The following is an 18,831-nucleotide window of genomic DNA, read 5'->3' on the forward strand; positions in this document are numbered from 1 at the left end:
CCGGTTACTTCTGCATCTCCCTTGGGCTGACTCAGGGTGGAAGCACCAGAGCATCAGCACAGGCCTGTTGCTACTACTGTACAGCATTTTAATCTGAGCTCTGATCGATCCCCCAATAATCTCTATGCAATAGCAGCAGAAAAATATGCAGCATTCACCTAGTTGTGCATTGTAAGAAGATTGCAGGCATCACTTGCTAAGAGACTGATAGAGAGACTTTTACTCTTTTGATGAGCTCCACACCAGGCTGTAACAGCAGATAAAAACTACTTTATATGATCCCTTCCCCACAAAGCAAGTTACAGCATTTGCAAAAGGCAAATGGTGATGAAATCCACTTTGGTTTTAAGTTAGACCCAAGGCTCAGCCCTCCTAGTTTCACTCTTGTTAACACAAGGGTGTCAACACCATTGAGAGTTATCTTAATGGTCTCACAAATTGCCCAATGAACCACCTGGCACACCAACAAACTTTATTTTTGTGGTTCTTTTTCTTTAGGAATGAAGTATCAGTGGCCAAAAAGGTGTGAAAGAGAGGAGAGTCAAAAAAATTCCCTTGGGGGTCTTTTGAAAACTACTCAAAACTGATGGGATTATCAGAGGTAGAAGACTTGCTAAAATTGGCAAAGGGAAAAAATCCCAAAACCATTGATTTTTTTTTCTTTTTTAAAAAAAGGAAAGAAGTCATGATTACCATGAACAACTCTGCAGAAGTTATGTTCTAGAAGTCAGCAACTTGTATGAGGGGCACAGAGGGGAAGTTTCCACACACACTGAACATCTATATATAAAATGTGGGTGGAGACAGTAGGAAAAATAAGTTCATAGTTTTCTTGAACCTTTATGAGATGACCTGGAAAATTTTGATTTGATTATTTTATCCACAGGCATGTCTATACACAGAAAGATGAGATGATGGCTTCAGGTTGCCAGCCTTCCTAGTAACATGTGCTCAGAACTGTTTTATTGCTAGCATAAAGGTAGGCTTCAACTACATCACATACTAAGAGCCCAAGGGTGACCATGGCCTAAAAAGGAGAAAAAAGAACACATTAAATATTTCAAAAAACAGGGCTGAAAAGTGCAATCAGCACATGAGTTACACCAATCTTTCACAGCTTTCCTTATTGCAGGGCCCATGAAGTTCAGATTACTGGTCTTCAGGCAGAGCACAACACGCTGCAATGTCAAGTCTATTAAGAAACTCAACAACCAGGGATGACTGGCTGCAGTGACTTCGTCTATAAACCAACAACAAACACCTTGTCAAAACTCTTTCACTTTTCCTTTAGAACATTTTTGTGTCCTACCCAAAGGACCAGCTTCTACACCAGGCAGATCTTCATCCTCTCTCTGTGACAGTGCCCTGACACACACAAACTCTAGAACCGAGAGGGTTAAATATTAAGAAAATAACCAACATGCATTTACCAGCCAATTATCCTGCACTGGGCTAATGATGGTAGTATTACATCATTTATGTTTGCTGACAGCGCCATGACTAGCTTGTATTTAACTTTCTGCATCTCAGCTTGCACTTCTGTAACGTGTCAGCACTGTCTGGTCCACAGAGATTGAAAGAATGGCCACAACCTGTGACCCATCCCATACTGCTACTGCTCCTGGGCTACTTAAGTTACTTTCCAGAAACTTCTTGAAATGTTTGCATCCTATGATTAACCCTTTATTCCTAGGATTATTTCAACATTTAATCAATTCTAATTATTAAAATACTCAGTCTAATATACCTTGATTGGCAAGCTACTTTTGGAGGGACTCCTTTGTTACTTGACAAGTTTAAACTAATTTCTGGGATGCAACTTGCAGAATCTGACTTGAGGAAGCATTAATTAATCTACCACCCCCCACCAAAACAAAACAAAAAAGCCAGGTCTCATTGACGTGATCATGCCACACGCACTCCACAGCCTGTCTTATTGCCCTTTATGAAGCATTAAGGGAATATTTCATAATTTAGAAATTTGTCTCCTCGATGGTTTTGTATTTCAGAAAAGGCAAACATGGCGTACAACGTAAGTCTGCTAAAAACCTGAAAAAACAATGAAGTTTGTATCAGACCACATTCCAACCATTTGCAAAATGGACTTTAAAACAAAGCCACCACTTTGGTGGTTTCAAAGAATCATAAAACTCCATGAGGTCTTATCAACAAATATAAAAAAATACATCCACAACCAAGAAAAGAAAGGATGCATCAGGAAAGCTTAACAGAATAGATTAACAGCTTCAGGAGATTAATATGTTTAATGTTTCTGAGAAACAGAAAGCAAAGAGGTCTACTGTAATTACAATACTTACTACTTAATAGAATACTTTGCCTGCACAAAGTAAAAACAAACCAAATGAACAACCAAGAAAAACACCTCAAGGTGAAATGCATTTCTTTTCGCAACATAAGTATAAACCCATAAGGGACTGCTAAACTGGATAATAAGCTGACATTCTTTTGTCACATGAGCTCTAAACCAGAGCAGCTAGTTAACATAGGCATAATCCGAGGCACAAGTCTGCTACCATCTAAATCAGCGGAAACAGTCATCTATTTAACACTGGTCATATACTGGGCTCACTGGAACAACCAATAGTTTCATTCAGCTAAAGCCATTATTAAAATTAAAAATTTAAAAGGATGCATCAGAAAAGCTGTGCTACCATACGGATAAGCAGAGTGGCAACATTCACTTTCTGAAGGATGATCGACTAAACAGCTTTTCCATAGCAAAAATTCCAGGGAATTGGTGCCCTGCCTTCAGGGCAGTGACCCAGAGCAATGTCAAAGGCATCACTTCCTATTCCAAATCAGCTATGACACAAAATCCCCACCCACTAAAAAAAACTTCTCCAGAACTTAGAGTTTTGTTGACTTCTCTGCATAGCACCTATTGCCTTACATAGCACAGTCCTTGAATTACTACTACAAGGCAGCAAAGCATCTGGATTTTAGGACTCAAATTACAGTGTTTGCTATGCTCTGTAAAAGGAAAAAAAAATAATCAGGAGAATGAACTCTAAACATTATTTAATTCTCATAAAATAACCCTTTTAAGCATGTTTACAGTCATTCACATCTAAAGCTTGTTCTTATTTCCTGGAATCTTATCTAACCCAAATTCCATACGGAAGTTCTTAGTGGTATATTAAGATGCATACAAATTAACCACACTCTGATTCATTCAGATGAAATACAACAGGGATGAAACCAGAGCTGTCAAATTATATCTGAACTAACAAAAAAAAATATCTAACCATTTTGTAAAAATTTACTCTTAAAGGGCCTATTAAATAGTCTTAATTCAGAGGCTAATTCTGATGTGGTTTAGGACAAATATGCTTCCAGTTGACTCAACTTTTTATGCAGGGAATGCAAAAGGGAATTTCTGTTACCCATGTGATAACAAAGAGCTCACATGGCAAAACCACGAACTTGGAGCTTTTCAGGGTTTAGCGTTTAAAGCTTCAGAGATTATGGCTCCTACGCCAAAATCGGTGCAGAAAGCATGGCAGGAACCAGGATAATATACAGCAGAAAGAACTTTTAATGTACCTTTACTGACACAGCTCTCCCCATAAACTTCCCATGAACTTCTGAGGGCACCATTTAATCATTCTTTCATCTACAAGATTTTATATTAAAAAAATATTATAAATATGTATATATCATTAACACATTCAATAAGTATAACAATATATATACTTATAATAAAATGCCAATACTGAGCGGAAAAACCTTTACTCAAAACAATGATGAATATATTATTAATATTACTTCATACCACAATATTACATGCAATGTGGTAAATTATGTGCTACAAATTCAGCTTCTACTAACAAACAACCTAACTATAGCAATTCTACAAAGAAATCTATAGAGATGAAAGAAAAAAGCCATCAGCAAAACATAAAAGTTCTCCATAAAAAGGTCTTTCTTTGGCTGAGGATGATAAGTGCACAGTAAGAACCTTCTATCTTAAGACGATAGAGAGAACATAAGCAAACAACAAGTTAATGTCAAGTTCCCATCCTGAGATACAAAACCAGTTAGCTCCACAAAGCCGCTTGAAGTATTTACGAAACATTTTATGTGGGACACTGTCTTCCCTATAAGACAGAAGTCCCAGTGAAACACGAAATACTGAAAGAACTAAGAACAATGTCAGCGTGTAGATCAGAGGAAATAAAGAACTTTTCCAAACCAAAGTAAATTGGTTTAAAAGAAACAAAATGTTTAAATAGGCTTATTGGTTGAGCACAGCTCAGAAACTGGAAAAATCTTTTATTATGATCTTGTGATGGAGGAATAAGAAGTAGTAAATGATAAGTATTTTAAATAACCATAACAATTTTTGTGATGATTCAGACATATCTGTTACTCTTTATAGGTGGCAAGCCGAATGTCTTCATTTCTATATCAGTTTTATACAAGTAAGAAGTAGCAACTGATTAAGAATTGTCTCGGTCTGAATTCAGCAATTAACACCTCCTCTCCTGTATGACTGGGATTAAACATTCATAAAGTGGAAAAGGACAAAAGTAATTGACTAAAGGCGAATTTGAAAGCAGCAATAAAAGACACCCTTTACACTTATCCTGGTTACACACTGCCATTTACAACAGAAAGTGTAGTGAATGATCTATCAGTATTAGCCTTGGGTGACACCCTCTCCACACAGATAACTGCACGTGGAGATATTGCAGGACATGTTCTATAATAAAAACACTGACTCAGAGATTTAACAGTGACAATTCATCACAGATATTTTCTACCCAAGTATTATACCAACAAAAAAAAGAAAATGTTTTATGGTACTAAACCTCTGTGTATCATTCCAGGAAATATTCCATCATAACAGCATCACTGACGGCCAAATACTGTAGCCAATCCTCATCCTGTCAGTGAAGGGTTGCCTCCCAGCAATGCACAATCTTGAGGTTCTGCAGAGTCTAAATTTAAATATCTCTAGGGACAGGACTCCTATCCTTTCCCCAAAGAAAGGCACTACTACTTATGAGATCTAACTGTGAAGATGCTCTTCCTTTTATTCAGATGAAACTTGCTATTAAGCTTACTACTTCCAATTGTCACCATTCATAACCCCTCAGTGTCTTTAGTAACAGCCTCTCCTGCACAAGGGTTATAGCTTTCAGGTATGCTGATTAGCATGTTAGCCATCTCCCCATCATCATTAAGCTAAACTAACCCCATGTTCACGTCTTAGTTTACTCCACTTGAATCAGACTTCAGTATATGATCACTTGTTACTATCTTACAAACTCTCTTCAAAATACATGCAAGGTCCTAAATACCATAAATCTTTACAGATTGTTAGCAACTGCCTGATAGTTTATATACATCATATTCCTTCCTACTGCTGCGGTGCCCAGTCCTAAAGCCAATAATCCAGATGTCTACCAAATACCAGGTTGCCCAGAGAAGTTGTGGCTGCCCCATCCCTGCAAGTGTTCAAGGTCAGGTTGGACAATGCTTTGAGCAACGTGGTCTAGTGGAAGGTGTCCCTGTCCATGGCAGGGGAGTTGGAACTATATGATCTTTAATGTCCCTTCCAACCCAAACCATTCTGCAATTCTATGTAGCCCTACAAAAATTGCAACAGACCAGCAGTGTTATCCCCTACCTAATTTCCATAACTCAATTTCTGGTGGTCAGTCTGTATTTCCAGAAAACACTAAGTCTACAACCATTACTATCACCCCCTATGCCTGGTCCCATCTCCTCTTTCCTCCAGTTATTCTCAGTTTCATCAGTATGCCTCAAACTCAGCCCCGTCTCTTCAACACTTAGATCATCCTGAAGGATTTGCAGAGCATCTTGAACGGCTTACAAGTACCAATCTTTTTCCTCATCTCCCTTCCGAGCAACCCCGTGCTACTTTTGAAGAACACCCTGGAGATGGTCAGACGCATTCCTCCTTTGCCAGCGTGGAGGGCAACCAGTGCCGAGCACTGGGATCATGCACAAAGGCTCTCTCGAAGCCTCATCTGAAACACTTAGTGACGCCACAAAATTAATGAAATCTTTTCCATTACCAGTGGTAACAGGAGAAATCCAAGGCAGCAAAAAGGATCTGTGGCTTTATAATATGCTACTCAAAATATCTGCTGATGGTCATAAGACAGAAAGAACAAGCCAAAAAAACTGTATGATGTAGTCAGCTGGCAACTGGGGAAAATCACACACAAAATGAAATGCGTTCAGCACTGTAAAAGCAGGGCTGTGGGAAATTGTTGGTTCTCCATATAAGGATCCAATATTTTTTCAATTTGCCAGCATCGCATAATGCACATAAAGTCTTAAAATAAAATTCTAAATGTTAACCATGAAGAACACTTTTTACAATATTTCTTAGGAATGTTAATTCTGTACATCCATGAGTCCCGATTTTACAATTTGCAGCCAGCCTAAAAGAAAAATTGGAGTTTTTAAATTCTCCATATAAAAAGTCAACCACCTTTTTAATTGAGAGTTAGAAAACTGTAATTGAAAATTACTAACCTCAACACACTCATTAGTGACAAATCCTAACCCTAGTTAAACACAGCCCTAATAGGATTAAAGAGGTATGCAGGATGATGTATGTAGCCCTGGTATGTAAGAGAAGCCGAAGAAAGGTCTGGATCCATCTGTAAAGCAGGGATCAGACAGAAAGCTCTGGGAACAGCAGTAGCCTGGGGCCCAGGTGCACTCCTCCCTTTGTTGTTGGAACTACAGATGCTACTCGCAGGCAGTCAGATCTGCAGGAGCTAGGAGCATGCCCCACTGCCACCTGGAGATACCACTGCTGGGCCCAGACACTACAAGGTCACCCAAGCTCCCATGGGAAGTAAACAGGCAACAAGGCATTTTGCAGAACACAGATGCCCTCCTTTTCATGTTTTTAATGGTCCTTCACCACTTCCCCTGCCACACAAAGCTCTCCAACAAACAGGCAGTTCTGTCCACCACAGCTACAAACATTGCTCATAGAGGTAAGCAGGACCCAGGATGAGGTTCATGGTCTCAAGGTCCTTCTATTAGCATCAGAATCATTCAGCACGAGATTTCTTATTGATCACATGCCACTGGCTGCACAACTAAGGAGGCTCAGGAGGGTAAATAATTTTTTCCCAAGTCAATTATAAATTGGCTTCCCAAATTGTCTCCAGATCCTTTCCAGACAGCAGAATGGAAATAACCAGAGGTGGTTGGAAAATGGAATTTTTGTTCTGTGGGGAAAGTCTGATAGTCCTATACTTATTTTTATCCTAACACAGGCCAAAGTGTAAGAGCATTAAAATATTTAGTAGAGCAAAGTAATGCAAAGTATTCTGATAAATACTGAAACACACTTTGACTTATTTTGCTCCTAGATAAGAAGGCAAACAGACAACACCTTGAGCTCAATCACCCTGATGCCAGCTGGGGGTCAGGGGTATGAGACCTGAAAGGTGCTACCACACATGAGCAGGGAAGCCATGGTAGGAGGGACCTGGTCAGGGAACCTCTCAATACTTGAGGGTGACCTGCAGCACCAGGCAAGGGTGACCAGCCCTGATGCCTAAGGGCTAGATGTGGGCCTGGGCTGGCAGGCATCCCAGCAGCACTGAAGGGCATGAGGTGTTACACAGAGGCACTTGCCAGATTTGGCAGCACACCCTACATGCGACACAGGGCTGCATTGCTCCCTGGCCCCATCATGCAAAGTCACACCCAAAGCATGGGAAACCAGGCCATCACTGCAACTCCCAAATATAAATGTTGTGCACAAACCGTGCACAAGAGTAGAACAGGGATTCACCCTCAACACCTCTTTGAGAGAGGAAGAACACACCTTCCCTCCTGTTCACCACGTACAGCACTATGCCTTCTGCTGCCTAACCAGAGATACATGGGTTCTTGGTTCAGCAGTATAACTGTAAGTCAAACTCTTTCTTTCTGACACTGTGCAGAAGGTTCATTTAAGTCGTCCAAGTAGGATGCATCATGGGAAAACCTTCAGAGCCATCAGCCTGTTAGAGGTCTTCCCTGCAGCTGTCTAGCTGACAGAGTCACGAAAACCTGAGCTGATGCAAAGTCTGCATCACCTGATTCTCAGCTCCAACAAAATGTCTTTGGCTAGTGCTCTTGATGAGGATTACACTTCTGTCTCTAACTTGTGCTAAGCCACCATTCCCTCAATACAACTTTCTACTATACAGCTACGAGGTCTCAGAACCTCTTCCTCTTCAGGTCATCTGGCAATTGTTCCCAGAGGAACCTGCAATATGCCATCCAAGCACAGCTGAAGCAGGCAGGGCCTGAAGTGCAAAATGGCTGGACATATGCACCAGAAAAAATGCTTATACCATTGTATCTTTCCTTAAAGGCTCTCTCCAAGGCAGACCAAAGTAGCAGAGGAAACAAAAGAGCCCTCAGTTGCATATGAAGAAGGGACTGATTACATCAATTCAAAAACTTCTATCTTCTCACATGGAAACACTGCTTCTGAGAAGCTTTACACTGAAGACTGCTGAGTCTAAAGGTACAAGACTCAAACAAGAAGGATTGATGAAGGAGGTAAAACACTGTCCAGAAAAGATCTTTGGGTGTTTTGAACTTAGATGGCCACCAGATCAGGAATCAACTGCTTCTTCCTCTTTTAATATCTCTATGCAGCAAGGCAAGTTTTGCAAGGTTAAAAAAAAAATAAAAAATCAATTAACAAATGCAAAGGCAGTCAAAGAGAGGCAAGATACTAAATGATGCCAGTTTCCTTTCATCAAAGATGCAGAAACACAAAAAATGTCTATAGGTTATGATGCTGACAGGTTCAAACTTGTAGTGAACAGACACAAAGAATCCCTGCCCACACTCAGAGATAACCAAAAGCCTTTTGAACACTTGGTATGGCTCTTGGCCAAACTAATAAACTCTGCAGAGCCGCAGGGACATCACCTTTAGCTCTGTGCCATTATCATGGGCTCGGCACATGCCGGCAGCGTTCATAATGCTTCATGCTGGCTCAAAACATGAGCAGAGTTCATTCCCAGCTGCCTTCTCCGGAACACACAGAGGGAGCTGCTGTCACACTCACAGCTTTGCCTTTAAGCCTTCACTTCAGTCCTGGGGCCATTAATAAACATCATCTACCAATCTAACAGAAAACATTTCAGGCCAGTTTTTTACTCAAGTGTCCATGTTTCAACCAAGATTTTCACTTGAAGGTGATGAAAGATGTTGAAAATAAGAGTCTAACTGAAGCATACACTTTATTTTAGCTTTGAATTACACTGTTTCACAACAGCTTTTCTATTGAAAATTAGGAATTTACATATTTGTGCGAGACTTCCAAGACAAAACAGCATTTTTATTCAAGTGTTTCTTTGGAAATACTTCCTCAACCCTCAGAACAGCATGTCTATTTAGTGGGTGGGTGTGGGAAGCAGAAGAGCAGACAATGAGACTTACACTGTGTTTACAGTGGGTAGAGCTGCAAGGCTTCTATCTGGCTTTATGACTTACAGCCTTTGAAAGCTCTTGAGTCTGGTCTTTGATTCAAAAATGACATCTCTACAGACAGACAGAGGGATATGGGACTGTGAAACCAAAGCATATTTTCTTAACACTGCTCCAGAAATATCCTCTGCTAAACGTGTAACAGACGCATGTTCCTCATTAAAGAAGTGTTGCTATACATTATGTCTTGGCTATAGACAGATTCTGGCAAAGCCTGATACACTGTGGACATATAATTCATGTGTCTAGTATGTGAACTCTGCACCCTGCTTCTCAACCTGCTGAGGTCCTGTTGTGGATCTTGGGCCATGGAAATGGGAGGGAAGGGAAGAAGCAGATAGATATGGATGACCAGTATGAGGCTTATGCTGTAACAGAGAAAACAGCAAAGCTTTTGGATGTACTTTTCCAGACACCGTCCTCAAGCACCCAGCTTTTATTCCCACGTGTGTTCCATGAACTGGAAAAGCAGCACCAATTCCAGCTACCTTTCCTTGACAGGAAAAAAAAAAAAAAGAAAATCATCACTTCATGGTGACCATTTTGTTCCTTGAGTCATCTCTCACCTTTTGCTGAAATTTAACTTTCGGGTTCTTGGAAAGGTAGTTCCTAATGATGAATTACAATTTATATGATTTTTTGGCTGATTGGTGCTTAAAACCAGCTCATGGTAAGCATAACCTTCTAATCCACAGGGAGACCCTCAGTCTTATTCCTTGCCTGGTATTCAGACTTCCATTTAATTACTGGTTACTTAGATTTATAGGCAGATTTGCTAAAAACAGTTGACTCTCTGTGTGCAGACAATAACCTTTTGATGGGTATGGTAGTAAAACTAAAATTCCTATGTAAACAGGACCAAATTTTAAAAGTAGCTGGTGTAGCTCTCTAATGAAATTGGCAGCACTGTGTGGGTACTTTGTCTTGGAGAACACTAAATAGTGCATAGCCAGCCTTCGCTCCATAAACTGTCAAACAAGAGAACCGCAACTGTTCAGTGATTTGTTTTTCTAATGTAGTTCTCCACTACGGGAAATGTCTTTTCCATGACCAAATGTAGCAGCTGTCAGGATCCAAAAGAAATAGAGGGGAGAAAGAGGATGTCTAGAAGGTATCTCCCAACAGAGAAAAAAGGTAAACATTTCTGAAAGACCCAGGCTTGGTAGTGTTACGAAAAAGCACAACGCTTAGGAAAGAACTACCTTAAGGTAGTTCTTAACAATTAATGCTATAATTAACTGTTAAGCATCAAATATGTTACTGTAACACTTAACTCTTTCTTTTCCTTCATTAGGCAGTACTGATAATATTGATGTTTAATCTTTCTGTTGAGGTATGCAACAATACATGCATCTCATAACTTTCTTCTGAGGGCTTCTAGTACCTCACAAAACAAAGACCTCATCAACTTAGAACGGCAGAAAATACTAACACCCATCTTTCACTACTCATTCATTTAGGAAATAAACACTCTTCAAGTAAGCGACACCTGAGCTACACCTCAGAAAATAAAGCATGAACACTGATCTCAAGTTTCCTATTTTGTTCTATATTCCTTTTGTCATTTCATTACAGTTTTAGGCTCACATCAGTAACTCAGATGACAACAACAACAACAACAAAAAAGTAGTTTATTCATAATAACAGAGGGTAGGTAAAAAGGTAAAGCCTTTACTGCTGATGAAAGGAAGTCCATGAATCAGAGTTTAAAAGCAACCAACATGGACTGACTTCAGTCCAGATAGGTGCTCTGGTGAATTCTCTCTCAGTAATGGAAAAAGCAGCACAGCTCTCCGTTTTCCTACTTCTGTTTGGACCAGACAGGAAAAAAAAGGAAGAAAAAAACCAGAACACAGATTTCATTAACTGAATTTAAACTTCAGCTGACCTGGTCTTTAGGAAGACACACTGCATTTAAGTATTTGTGATGGCTATTAAGGGGTTGATTCTGGAGAAGTAATCAGTTACACAGTATTTTTACTGGGGCTCAAGCATCCACACTACCCAGTAAAATAATCAAGGCAACCCTGAGCAGACTGCAAGACTCCTCTGTACATGTAGATACTTCCCAATGGCGCAATTTGAGCTGTTAATTAGACCTTGCTGCTATCTACTGCACACTTTCAAATGGTTGATATAACAGTTCACTGCCCACTACCCTACAATTTCCCTGCCTGCTGCCAGCCTAGGAACGGGTTGTTAATAATGAGAGCAAAGGTAGGACAGGACTACTGTTAAGGATTTGAGAGCTATTAGCAATAATATGCCAACTACAACAAATCTGCTCAACAAGAAGGGAGTGTCAACACACATCAGTAGCCTACATCACGATTGCCAAGAATCAAAGTTCACATCATTTTATGTCCCCGAAATGTCAACTCAATTGCAAATTTTAAAATAATAGTTTTATCACTTTGCCAGTCAGAAGACAAACCTTAATAATCTCAGTAATGTTGTGTTGGCCTTGACCTGGCTTGAGCCAAGTAAGTCACAGATGCAGAGAAAACCAGAAGCCTACAGAGTAATTACAAAAAATAAAAATCACAGCCATGATATGCCATGCTAAACCCATGTTCAATCTCTATCACCAACTGAGATCTACATTATCCTTGAGGGATATTTTTAGATTATGCTGCCTGCTAGCAGCATCTTCTTTCATCAAATGTTCAATACGTTTACTGGCATTATATAAACAGATACTCTCACCAAACAAAACATACCAAGGAAGAGGGAAAGATTCATAGCAATACCATGAACATGAGGTCACAAAAACCCAGACAAAGAAAGAGTTAAAGAAAAAGAAAAGTCGGCATGAGTACTTGCACTATTAAAAAAAAAAAGAAAAACACTTATAATTATTCATAACAGCTTTTCAGGTGGTATTTGTGCTTTGTGATAATGAAAGAACATAATAGCACTTAGCACCATTTAACATTTTTCCACATACAAAGGATTTTATAGGTACAGTATGCCAAATGGGGACCACGGTTATTATGTGGATAAATAGCTACACTGAAATTGCTGTGGTCAGGCAACACTGATTTATTTTGTCGGTGAAAATTAATCTCAAACAAGAGATCTCTTCCACCACTGGTTTCTGGCTTTAACACCAGTACTATCACAACTGGAACTTCAAAGCTTGCATGCAAAAAGCGTGATACAATTAAATGAACAAATGTATTCCTCCTACAGAAATAACTGCCGTCAGTTTTGAGCATCATCAAAGTGTTAGAAAAACTCACTAGACTTCAAGAGACAATACTACCTCTTGCTTGCATGTATACAGCAGGCTGAGAATTTCCTTTCTTTTTTTTAACACCTTCCTCAAAAGCTGATGCTGAGTTGAAGATAACATGGAGAATAAAAAGCAGGGGCAGGTATCTCCCACATATCCTATTCTTCCACTAACAGCTGAATATGGTAGACAACTAGAGGGGTTTATAGAGTCAGATCATACATTTGGTTGGCAACAAGAAATGAAAGCTCATGGAAGCAGAATCCTTTCAAACTGAATCCAGTTATGCCGCCTGGTGAACAGTGGGATGGAGCTGAACATCAGCTGGCACACAGTTTGAATGAAAGAAGCATGAGGATCAAACTAATCACAATAAGAACAATTTTAGAAAGCTCACATTCAGAGCAAGCCAACTCAACACAGGCATGTATTCATTGATGATTTCAACTTAGTTTAGACTGAAACACCTGAAACTAAGCAATGTATTACTTATTTGAAAACTTGAACATCTTTACGTAAATATTTTATCCCTCAAGATCTGATAAAGGGGAATATATAATAAAAAAATTTAGTTCAAATAAAACACTCTTGTTGGTTTAAAACCACAGAAAAAAAGTAAATAATTTTAAGTTTCTTTTTTCAAACAAGATGCCTTGCAGTCAGTTGGTAAAGCTTGAAAGTTCATAATTACTTAACAAGCTTTGTAGTCCAAACAACGGTAATCTTAATGGTTCAAGTTTCTCTTCTTTCTGCTGTCATATATACAATGATCACACAAGTTAATTAAAGGGAGTTAACACTGCCAAATATCTCACACTGTTAGAAATCATGACAATTATACACTAATTATTGGTACCACTACCACGTTAAAGCGCAATTTCTCTGTATCTATGGGCAGGTTGCATTTAGGGGCAGTCAAGATAAAATCTGCACCAACTGGCCTAAAGGAACACTCTGTGGTAGGAGCATAGCTACAACATCAGCTCCAGATCCAGGACTCAGCCTTTCTGTATTAGACTGGTTACTTTAACTAGAATGTGAGGTGAATGCCCTATTTTTATAGAGCTGCATTTAGTGTTTCATTTTAAAAGCTATTTTATTAATATTATTTTGCTTCATAAGGGAAACTAATTCCTCTCATACACATAAATATGCCTCCTACCTCTGAAGAGGTAATAGCTTCTAACAACATTTTCAAGTGACTAATATCAAAACAAATCAGCAATTTAAACTTTACAGCATCAACTGAAGAAGGCATTTTGGCATTTAAGTATCCAAACTCTTCACAGCGTCCCTGCAGAACAGGTCTAGAACTCTCACTTTTATATTCAGAGAAGATGCACAGAGCCTTTCAAATGATGATGATGCAATCTAAATGATTTAATTAGAATAATATGCTCTAGTCCTTGGCCACTCTCTCACTATAAAGTAGGAATTTCCTCTGGGCAGGCACTGCACACAAGCCAAGCTGCATCTGCTTCCCCCAGCTCCAAAAAATGTAGTTTTACTTCCCACTCCTGGGGTACACCAGAAGGGTCTGCTAGCTTTTTTGACATGTTTCTTTTCTTCTTTAAGTCTAAATCCATCCTAACAGAAAAAGGTAAACAGAAGCAGTCATTACTGTGATACAGGGTTTAAAACACAGCAGCTACTGAAAAGCACACATGCTGTGTGTACCGTCTGATTTACTTTTTGAATCAAAACTAGAAGTCTGTTTCTTCCCCTGACATGTTTTATCTTTATAATTAAGAGACTTTAAAATCCAAATCTTTCTTTTCTGGGAAGGCACGGGAAAAAAAAAGACAAGATAGACCCTACTGCCTACTAAATTTATCTCAAACTCTGTATTTTTTAAACACTGGTTTCTCTAAAACCAGACAACAACTGAAAAAAAATAAAACAATACAAAAACCTAAATTAAAAATACAGTAGAAATCTATTCTGTACAAGCTTCCCTCTACAGGGCTTAAATATTGAGAGTGATAAAGTTAAATACAACTTTTTTCACTTCCAAAAAGCAGTAATGAAGAAAAATAAGCACCAACATGTTTTCCTGCTTTTAATTTTTATTAATGATTCAGAGAAATGAGTAAAAGTTACTGACTTGAGTGAGCAACAAACTTCTGCAACTGACTTCAGTGGAGCCCCAAGGAATATCCTCAATGAGAATATTTATCTTTTCCTTCCTAAGTGGAGATACAGAATTCACTTCTAAATCGCATCCTAGAGACATTTGACTAAAACTGTTGTCCTCCAGGCAAAAAAGTAAACATCTATAAACATTTTATACTAACACTGCAAAGCAAGAGAACAGACTAAGCACTATTAACATGCACTTTTTTTCTCCTTCATCGCATTTATAAGAAACAGGCAGTGATGCACGCCACAAGGCTGGGATCTAATCAGACACAGTAAGGCCCTGTCTAGACAGGCAAAAGTTATTACAATCATTTAGTGTGGATGAAGAACTCCATTAAGATGCAGGCCAGCAAGTAGGAAACCACATTAGCAAAGGACACAGCACAACCAGGTGACAAGGCAGCCAAGGGCCATTCTGGTACCCTCAAAGATCAAGACTCTCTCCAGCTCATTGGCATGCTGGCATATGGCAGCCTTGCTCCTTCACCACTTTCATGTAGTCTGACAGACTACAGACAGCTGCGTAACCCCATGGCTCTCTGACACAGCCACAGCATTGCACAGGAAAAAGGAGCTCACAGGTAAGCAAAGGGGAGCCAAAGCACTGTCCCATGACACTGTACCCAAGCACAGGCTCATCCAGTCCCAACAGCAAGGTACCAAGCGCCCACAACAGAGAAGACACTGTTTACTCAGCAAGTGAGCACCTGGTGAGGGTTTAATTCTCACCCTTCATCCCTCGGAATGATACCATTTTTGTCTGCAGAGAAACATGCTTCCCTGGTGTTTGGGATATAAGCACATACATCCTAGAAGTAAGAAACCCTACACTAAAGAAGAAAGAAAAAAACAACCCAAGAACTAGACAAACCATGAAAGGAATGAAAAATTAAAGATGAGTGATAAGAATTGCATCTAAAGCAAAGCAAACTTGCTTCCTTTGCTGTGATCTTCCCCATGACCTCAAAACTTTAAAGGCTTCTCAATATCACTTATTTGCTTTGCAAACTGCGTAATCACAACATATTTGATCCAGTGGCAAATATGACAAAACAAAACCATACAAGCTCTTTCTACTCTTATTACTTTTTTTCAAATAATTCATTTTAAAATAAATAGATAATTCTAAAGAGAGAAAGGAGACAGCGGTATCACCTAGGAAATCATTATCTCAGCATCATAGACAATAGAAGCACTTCTAAATCTAGACATTCCTATATTTAATCATGGTCCACAAGAAATAGAGCCCAGAGAAGTGTTCACATTTTAATTACCACCAACAGCAAAACCTATTTTCAGCTATGCTATCCCCAGCAATGAACTACAAGCTTTACAACTGCTATTAAAGGCCTCACAAGCCATTTGCTGAAGAGGAGTAAGCATGTATTTCTGTGGTTCCACAATACGACACATACACTTTTGGGAGGGGAGAGGAAGCTATAAAGTATCCACAATCCACCAGGGAAAATCTTTAGTCTTTGAATCATGAACAGGCTTCATAATAAATTCCTTTGCTATTGTATTATATAATCTCATTGGTAGCATTTGTCTGAACTTTTCCAGTGCATTACTTTGTGTCGCTGCAACTTACAAAGGGGAGAAAGAAAACAACCCCGCTGAGAATTCGAGAGCATACACAGAAACAGTTGTAACTGTTCTCTTCCATTATCATCATCATATTATTATTATTATTATTCCATTTTCAGAAGCAATGCACATTACTTTGGCACCATTCGAATCTTACATTTGGCTTTAAAGGGTATGGCAACCCAGCCAATCTGTAAGCATGTTCCACAGCAGCATGAAGGATCCTTACTAATGTGCCTATCAAACACAAGGTCTGAGTTGAATCTGTTCCAGTGCATCTGTGAGACTTCCAGTGCATCAGTGGGCAAGGACCCATGCCACCCTCAGCAGGCATCTCACTGAAGGTGATTCCCAGAGGTCTTCTGCAGTGCTTGGTGGTAACACCATCAGCTGAGCATGAAAGAACTCAGATCTGACTGACAAATGCAGGTTTTAGAAGTACTTATGCTATTAAAAACAAACAAAAACCAGTCCTTCAACCAGCTCATGGTCAGCCCCATGACAAGCTGAACCATAACTCAAGGGGAAGAGTGCCCAAATGCCATAGATCAATATCGTCAAGCTTTGCATGCAAACACAGAGCTTACCTCTCTCCTGTAGATAACCAGCCATAAGAACTAATTATCATCTGCACTTGCAGCAACACTTATTACTTACAGATAGTCAGAATACTCATAGTAGGGGTCTAATGTGAGACAGTGAGCTCTCCCCAGGATGTGAGCACCACATTAATACCCTTTGCAGCTTTTCAAAGGGACTGCAATAAGGGGAACAGGAAGGAGCAACTGCAATGTCGATATAATCTAAAACTACATTGCCACTGTAAACAGAGGGGGAGGTCTCACAGCACCCTCCATCTCTGGCCCTGGACTTCCACGTCCTCTCTTCAGGCCACGCTATTACAAGTGTTGGAACAGAAGCGGTTCAGTGTACTGAGGGTTTTTTTTAATTGTGAGCATTAATTTTCAGTCCTATCAGACACCTGATCTCACTCAGCTGACTCTGACCCACTAGAGCAAGCACAAGAGTTATGTCAGGATGGTTGTAACCAGGAAGGGAAAGGACAGATTCCCTATCTGCTCCTGCAGCAAGAACTTTGCTGCCTTACATTGGGAACCAGTTTCTACTTTTCAACCAGCTCCATGACTGAGAAACACATGCAGCTTATTTCAGCTGGTGGATCAGCACCCATTCCTATCACAAGCTCATGTGATAATTACTTATTACTACAGGTGTCATGACAGCCTGTAAAACTTTGAGCTCACCCTGCACATAAAGTGCTAGACAGACACACTGCAAAGAACAGCAAAACCCAGCAAGAGCTGGACTCAAGATGCTTTTTATAAAACCCTGCACGTTGTGTGTGTTTACTGTTGTCCAAAGCAACAATTATGCAAACACTTGGGCACTTGCTTAATTTTTCTGTTACAAACTACTCTATTATGCTTAATGAATTAATTTGCAAAGGCTCATTTTTACCTGGGGAGGGAAGGCTCCCGAGGCTACACACAAAATCACTGGACAGGCTCCTGGGGGGAGCAGGGTGGGGGTAAAGGCAGCTGGGAGCACCTATAGTCACACTGCAGCTCCACAAGAAGTTTTGGCAGCAAGATCAAGCTTTGCCAGCTTAAAAAAAGCAGCCCTATCTTTTCCACACCCTCTTTCCTCTTCTCTTACCCCCAGTGAACCAAATCATGGAACTGATCCAGGTTAAAATTAAATCTGGTTTTCACTCAGTGCCCAGATCCTGTTCACTACAGGGCAGCACAGGCGTTTGTGCTGGCATGAACAGAGAAAGAGGCAGAGGTAGGCAGGGGCTCCCAGGGTGACACCAGGTTATGCCTGTCTGAACCACCCAAAGTACAATCATATCCCCAACACTGTAGTTTCAGCCCTGCTACACTCATCTGACCATCGCTGATGATGCAGCAGTAAGGGTGGTCCTTTCCCTTCCACCCCACATCACCAAGCTCTTTCTCCATGGCACTGGGGCTCAGCAGCTCTCTCAGGCTCCTCTGGGAAGCCAAAGCTCAAAACGACAGAAAAAAAAACCCCTCTTGGTTTGGGTTAAGATTTTGCTACACTGGCTCCCAGAGATGGCTTTCCACAGGGTCAGATGAACTGGCATAAGGCAGAGAGAGGGTGCAATGGGATGACAGCAGCTCACCCTAGTGCAAAACCATTCAGAGCAAAATGTCTGCTTTTCCCCCACTACAGAGAGCAGCCTCTCTGGGACCAGCCAATGCCTCCCACAGGGACTAGGCACAGAAGTAAACCCAAATCCATAGCAAAATATTTGCAAGATTGTAAGTTTCACTCATGCCAAAAACATAAAAGCACATTATTGTAAGTAAAGTTAG

The sequence above is a fragment of the Melopsittacus undulatus genome, chromosome 3 (genome assembly GCF_012275295.1).
Source record: "Melopsittacus undulatus isolate bMelUnd1 chromosome 3, bMelUnd1.mat.Z, whole genome shotgun sequence".
NCBI classification, from domain to species: domain Eukaryota; kingdom Metazoa; phylum Chordata; class Aves; order Psittaciformes; family Psittaculidae; genus Melopsittacus; species Melopsittacus undulatus.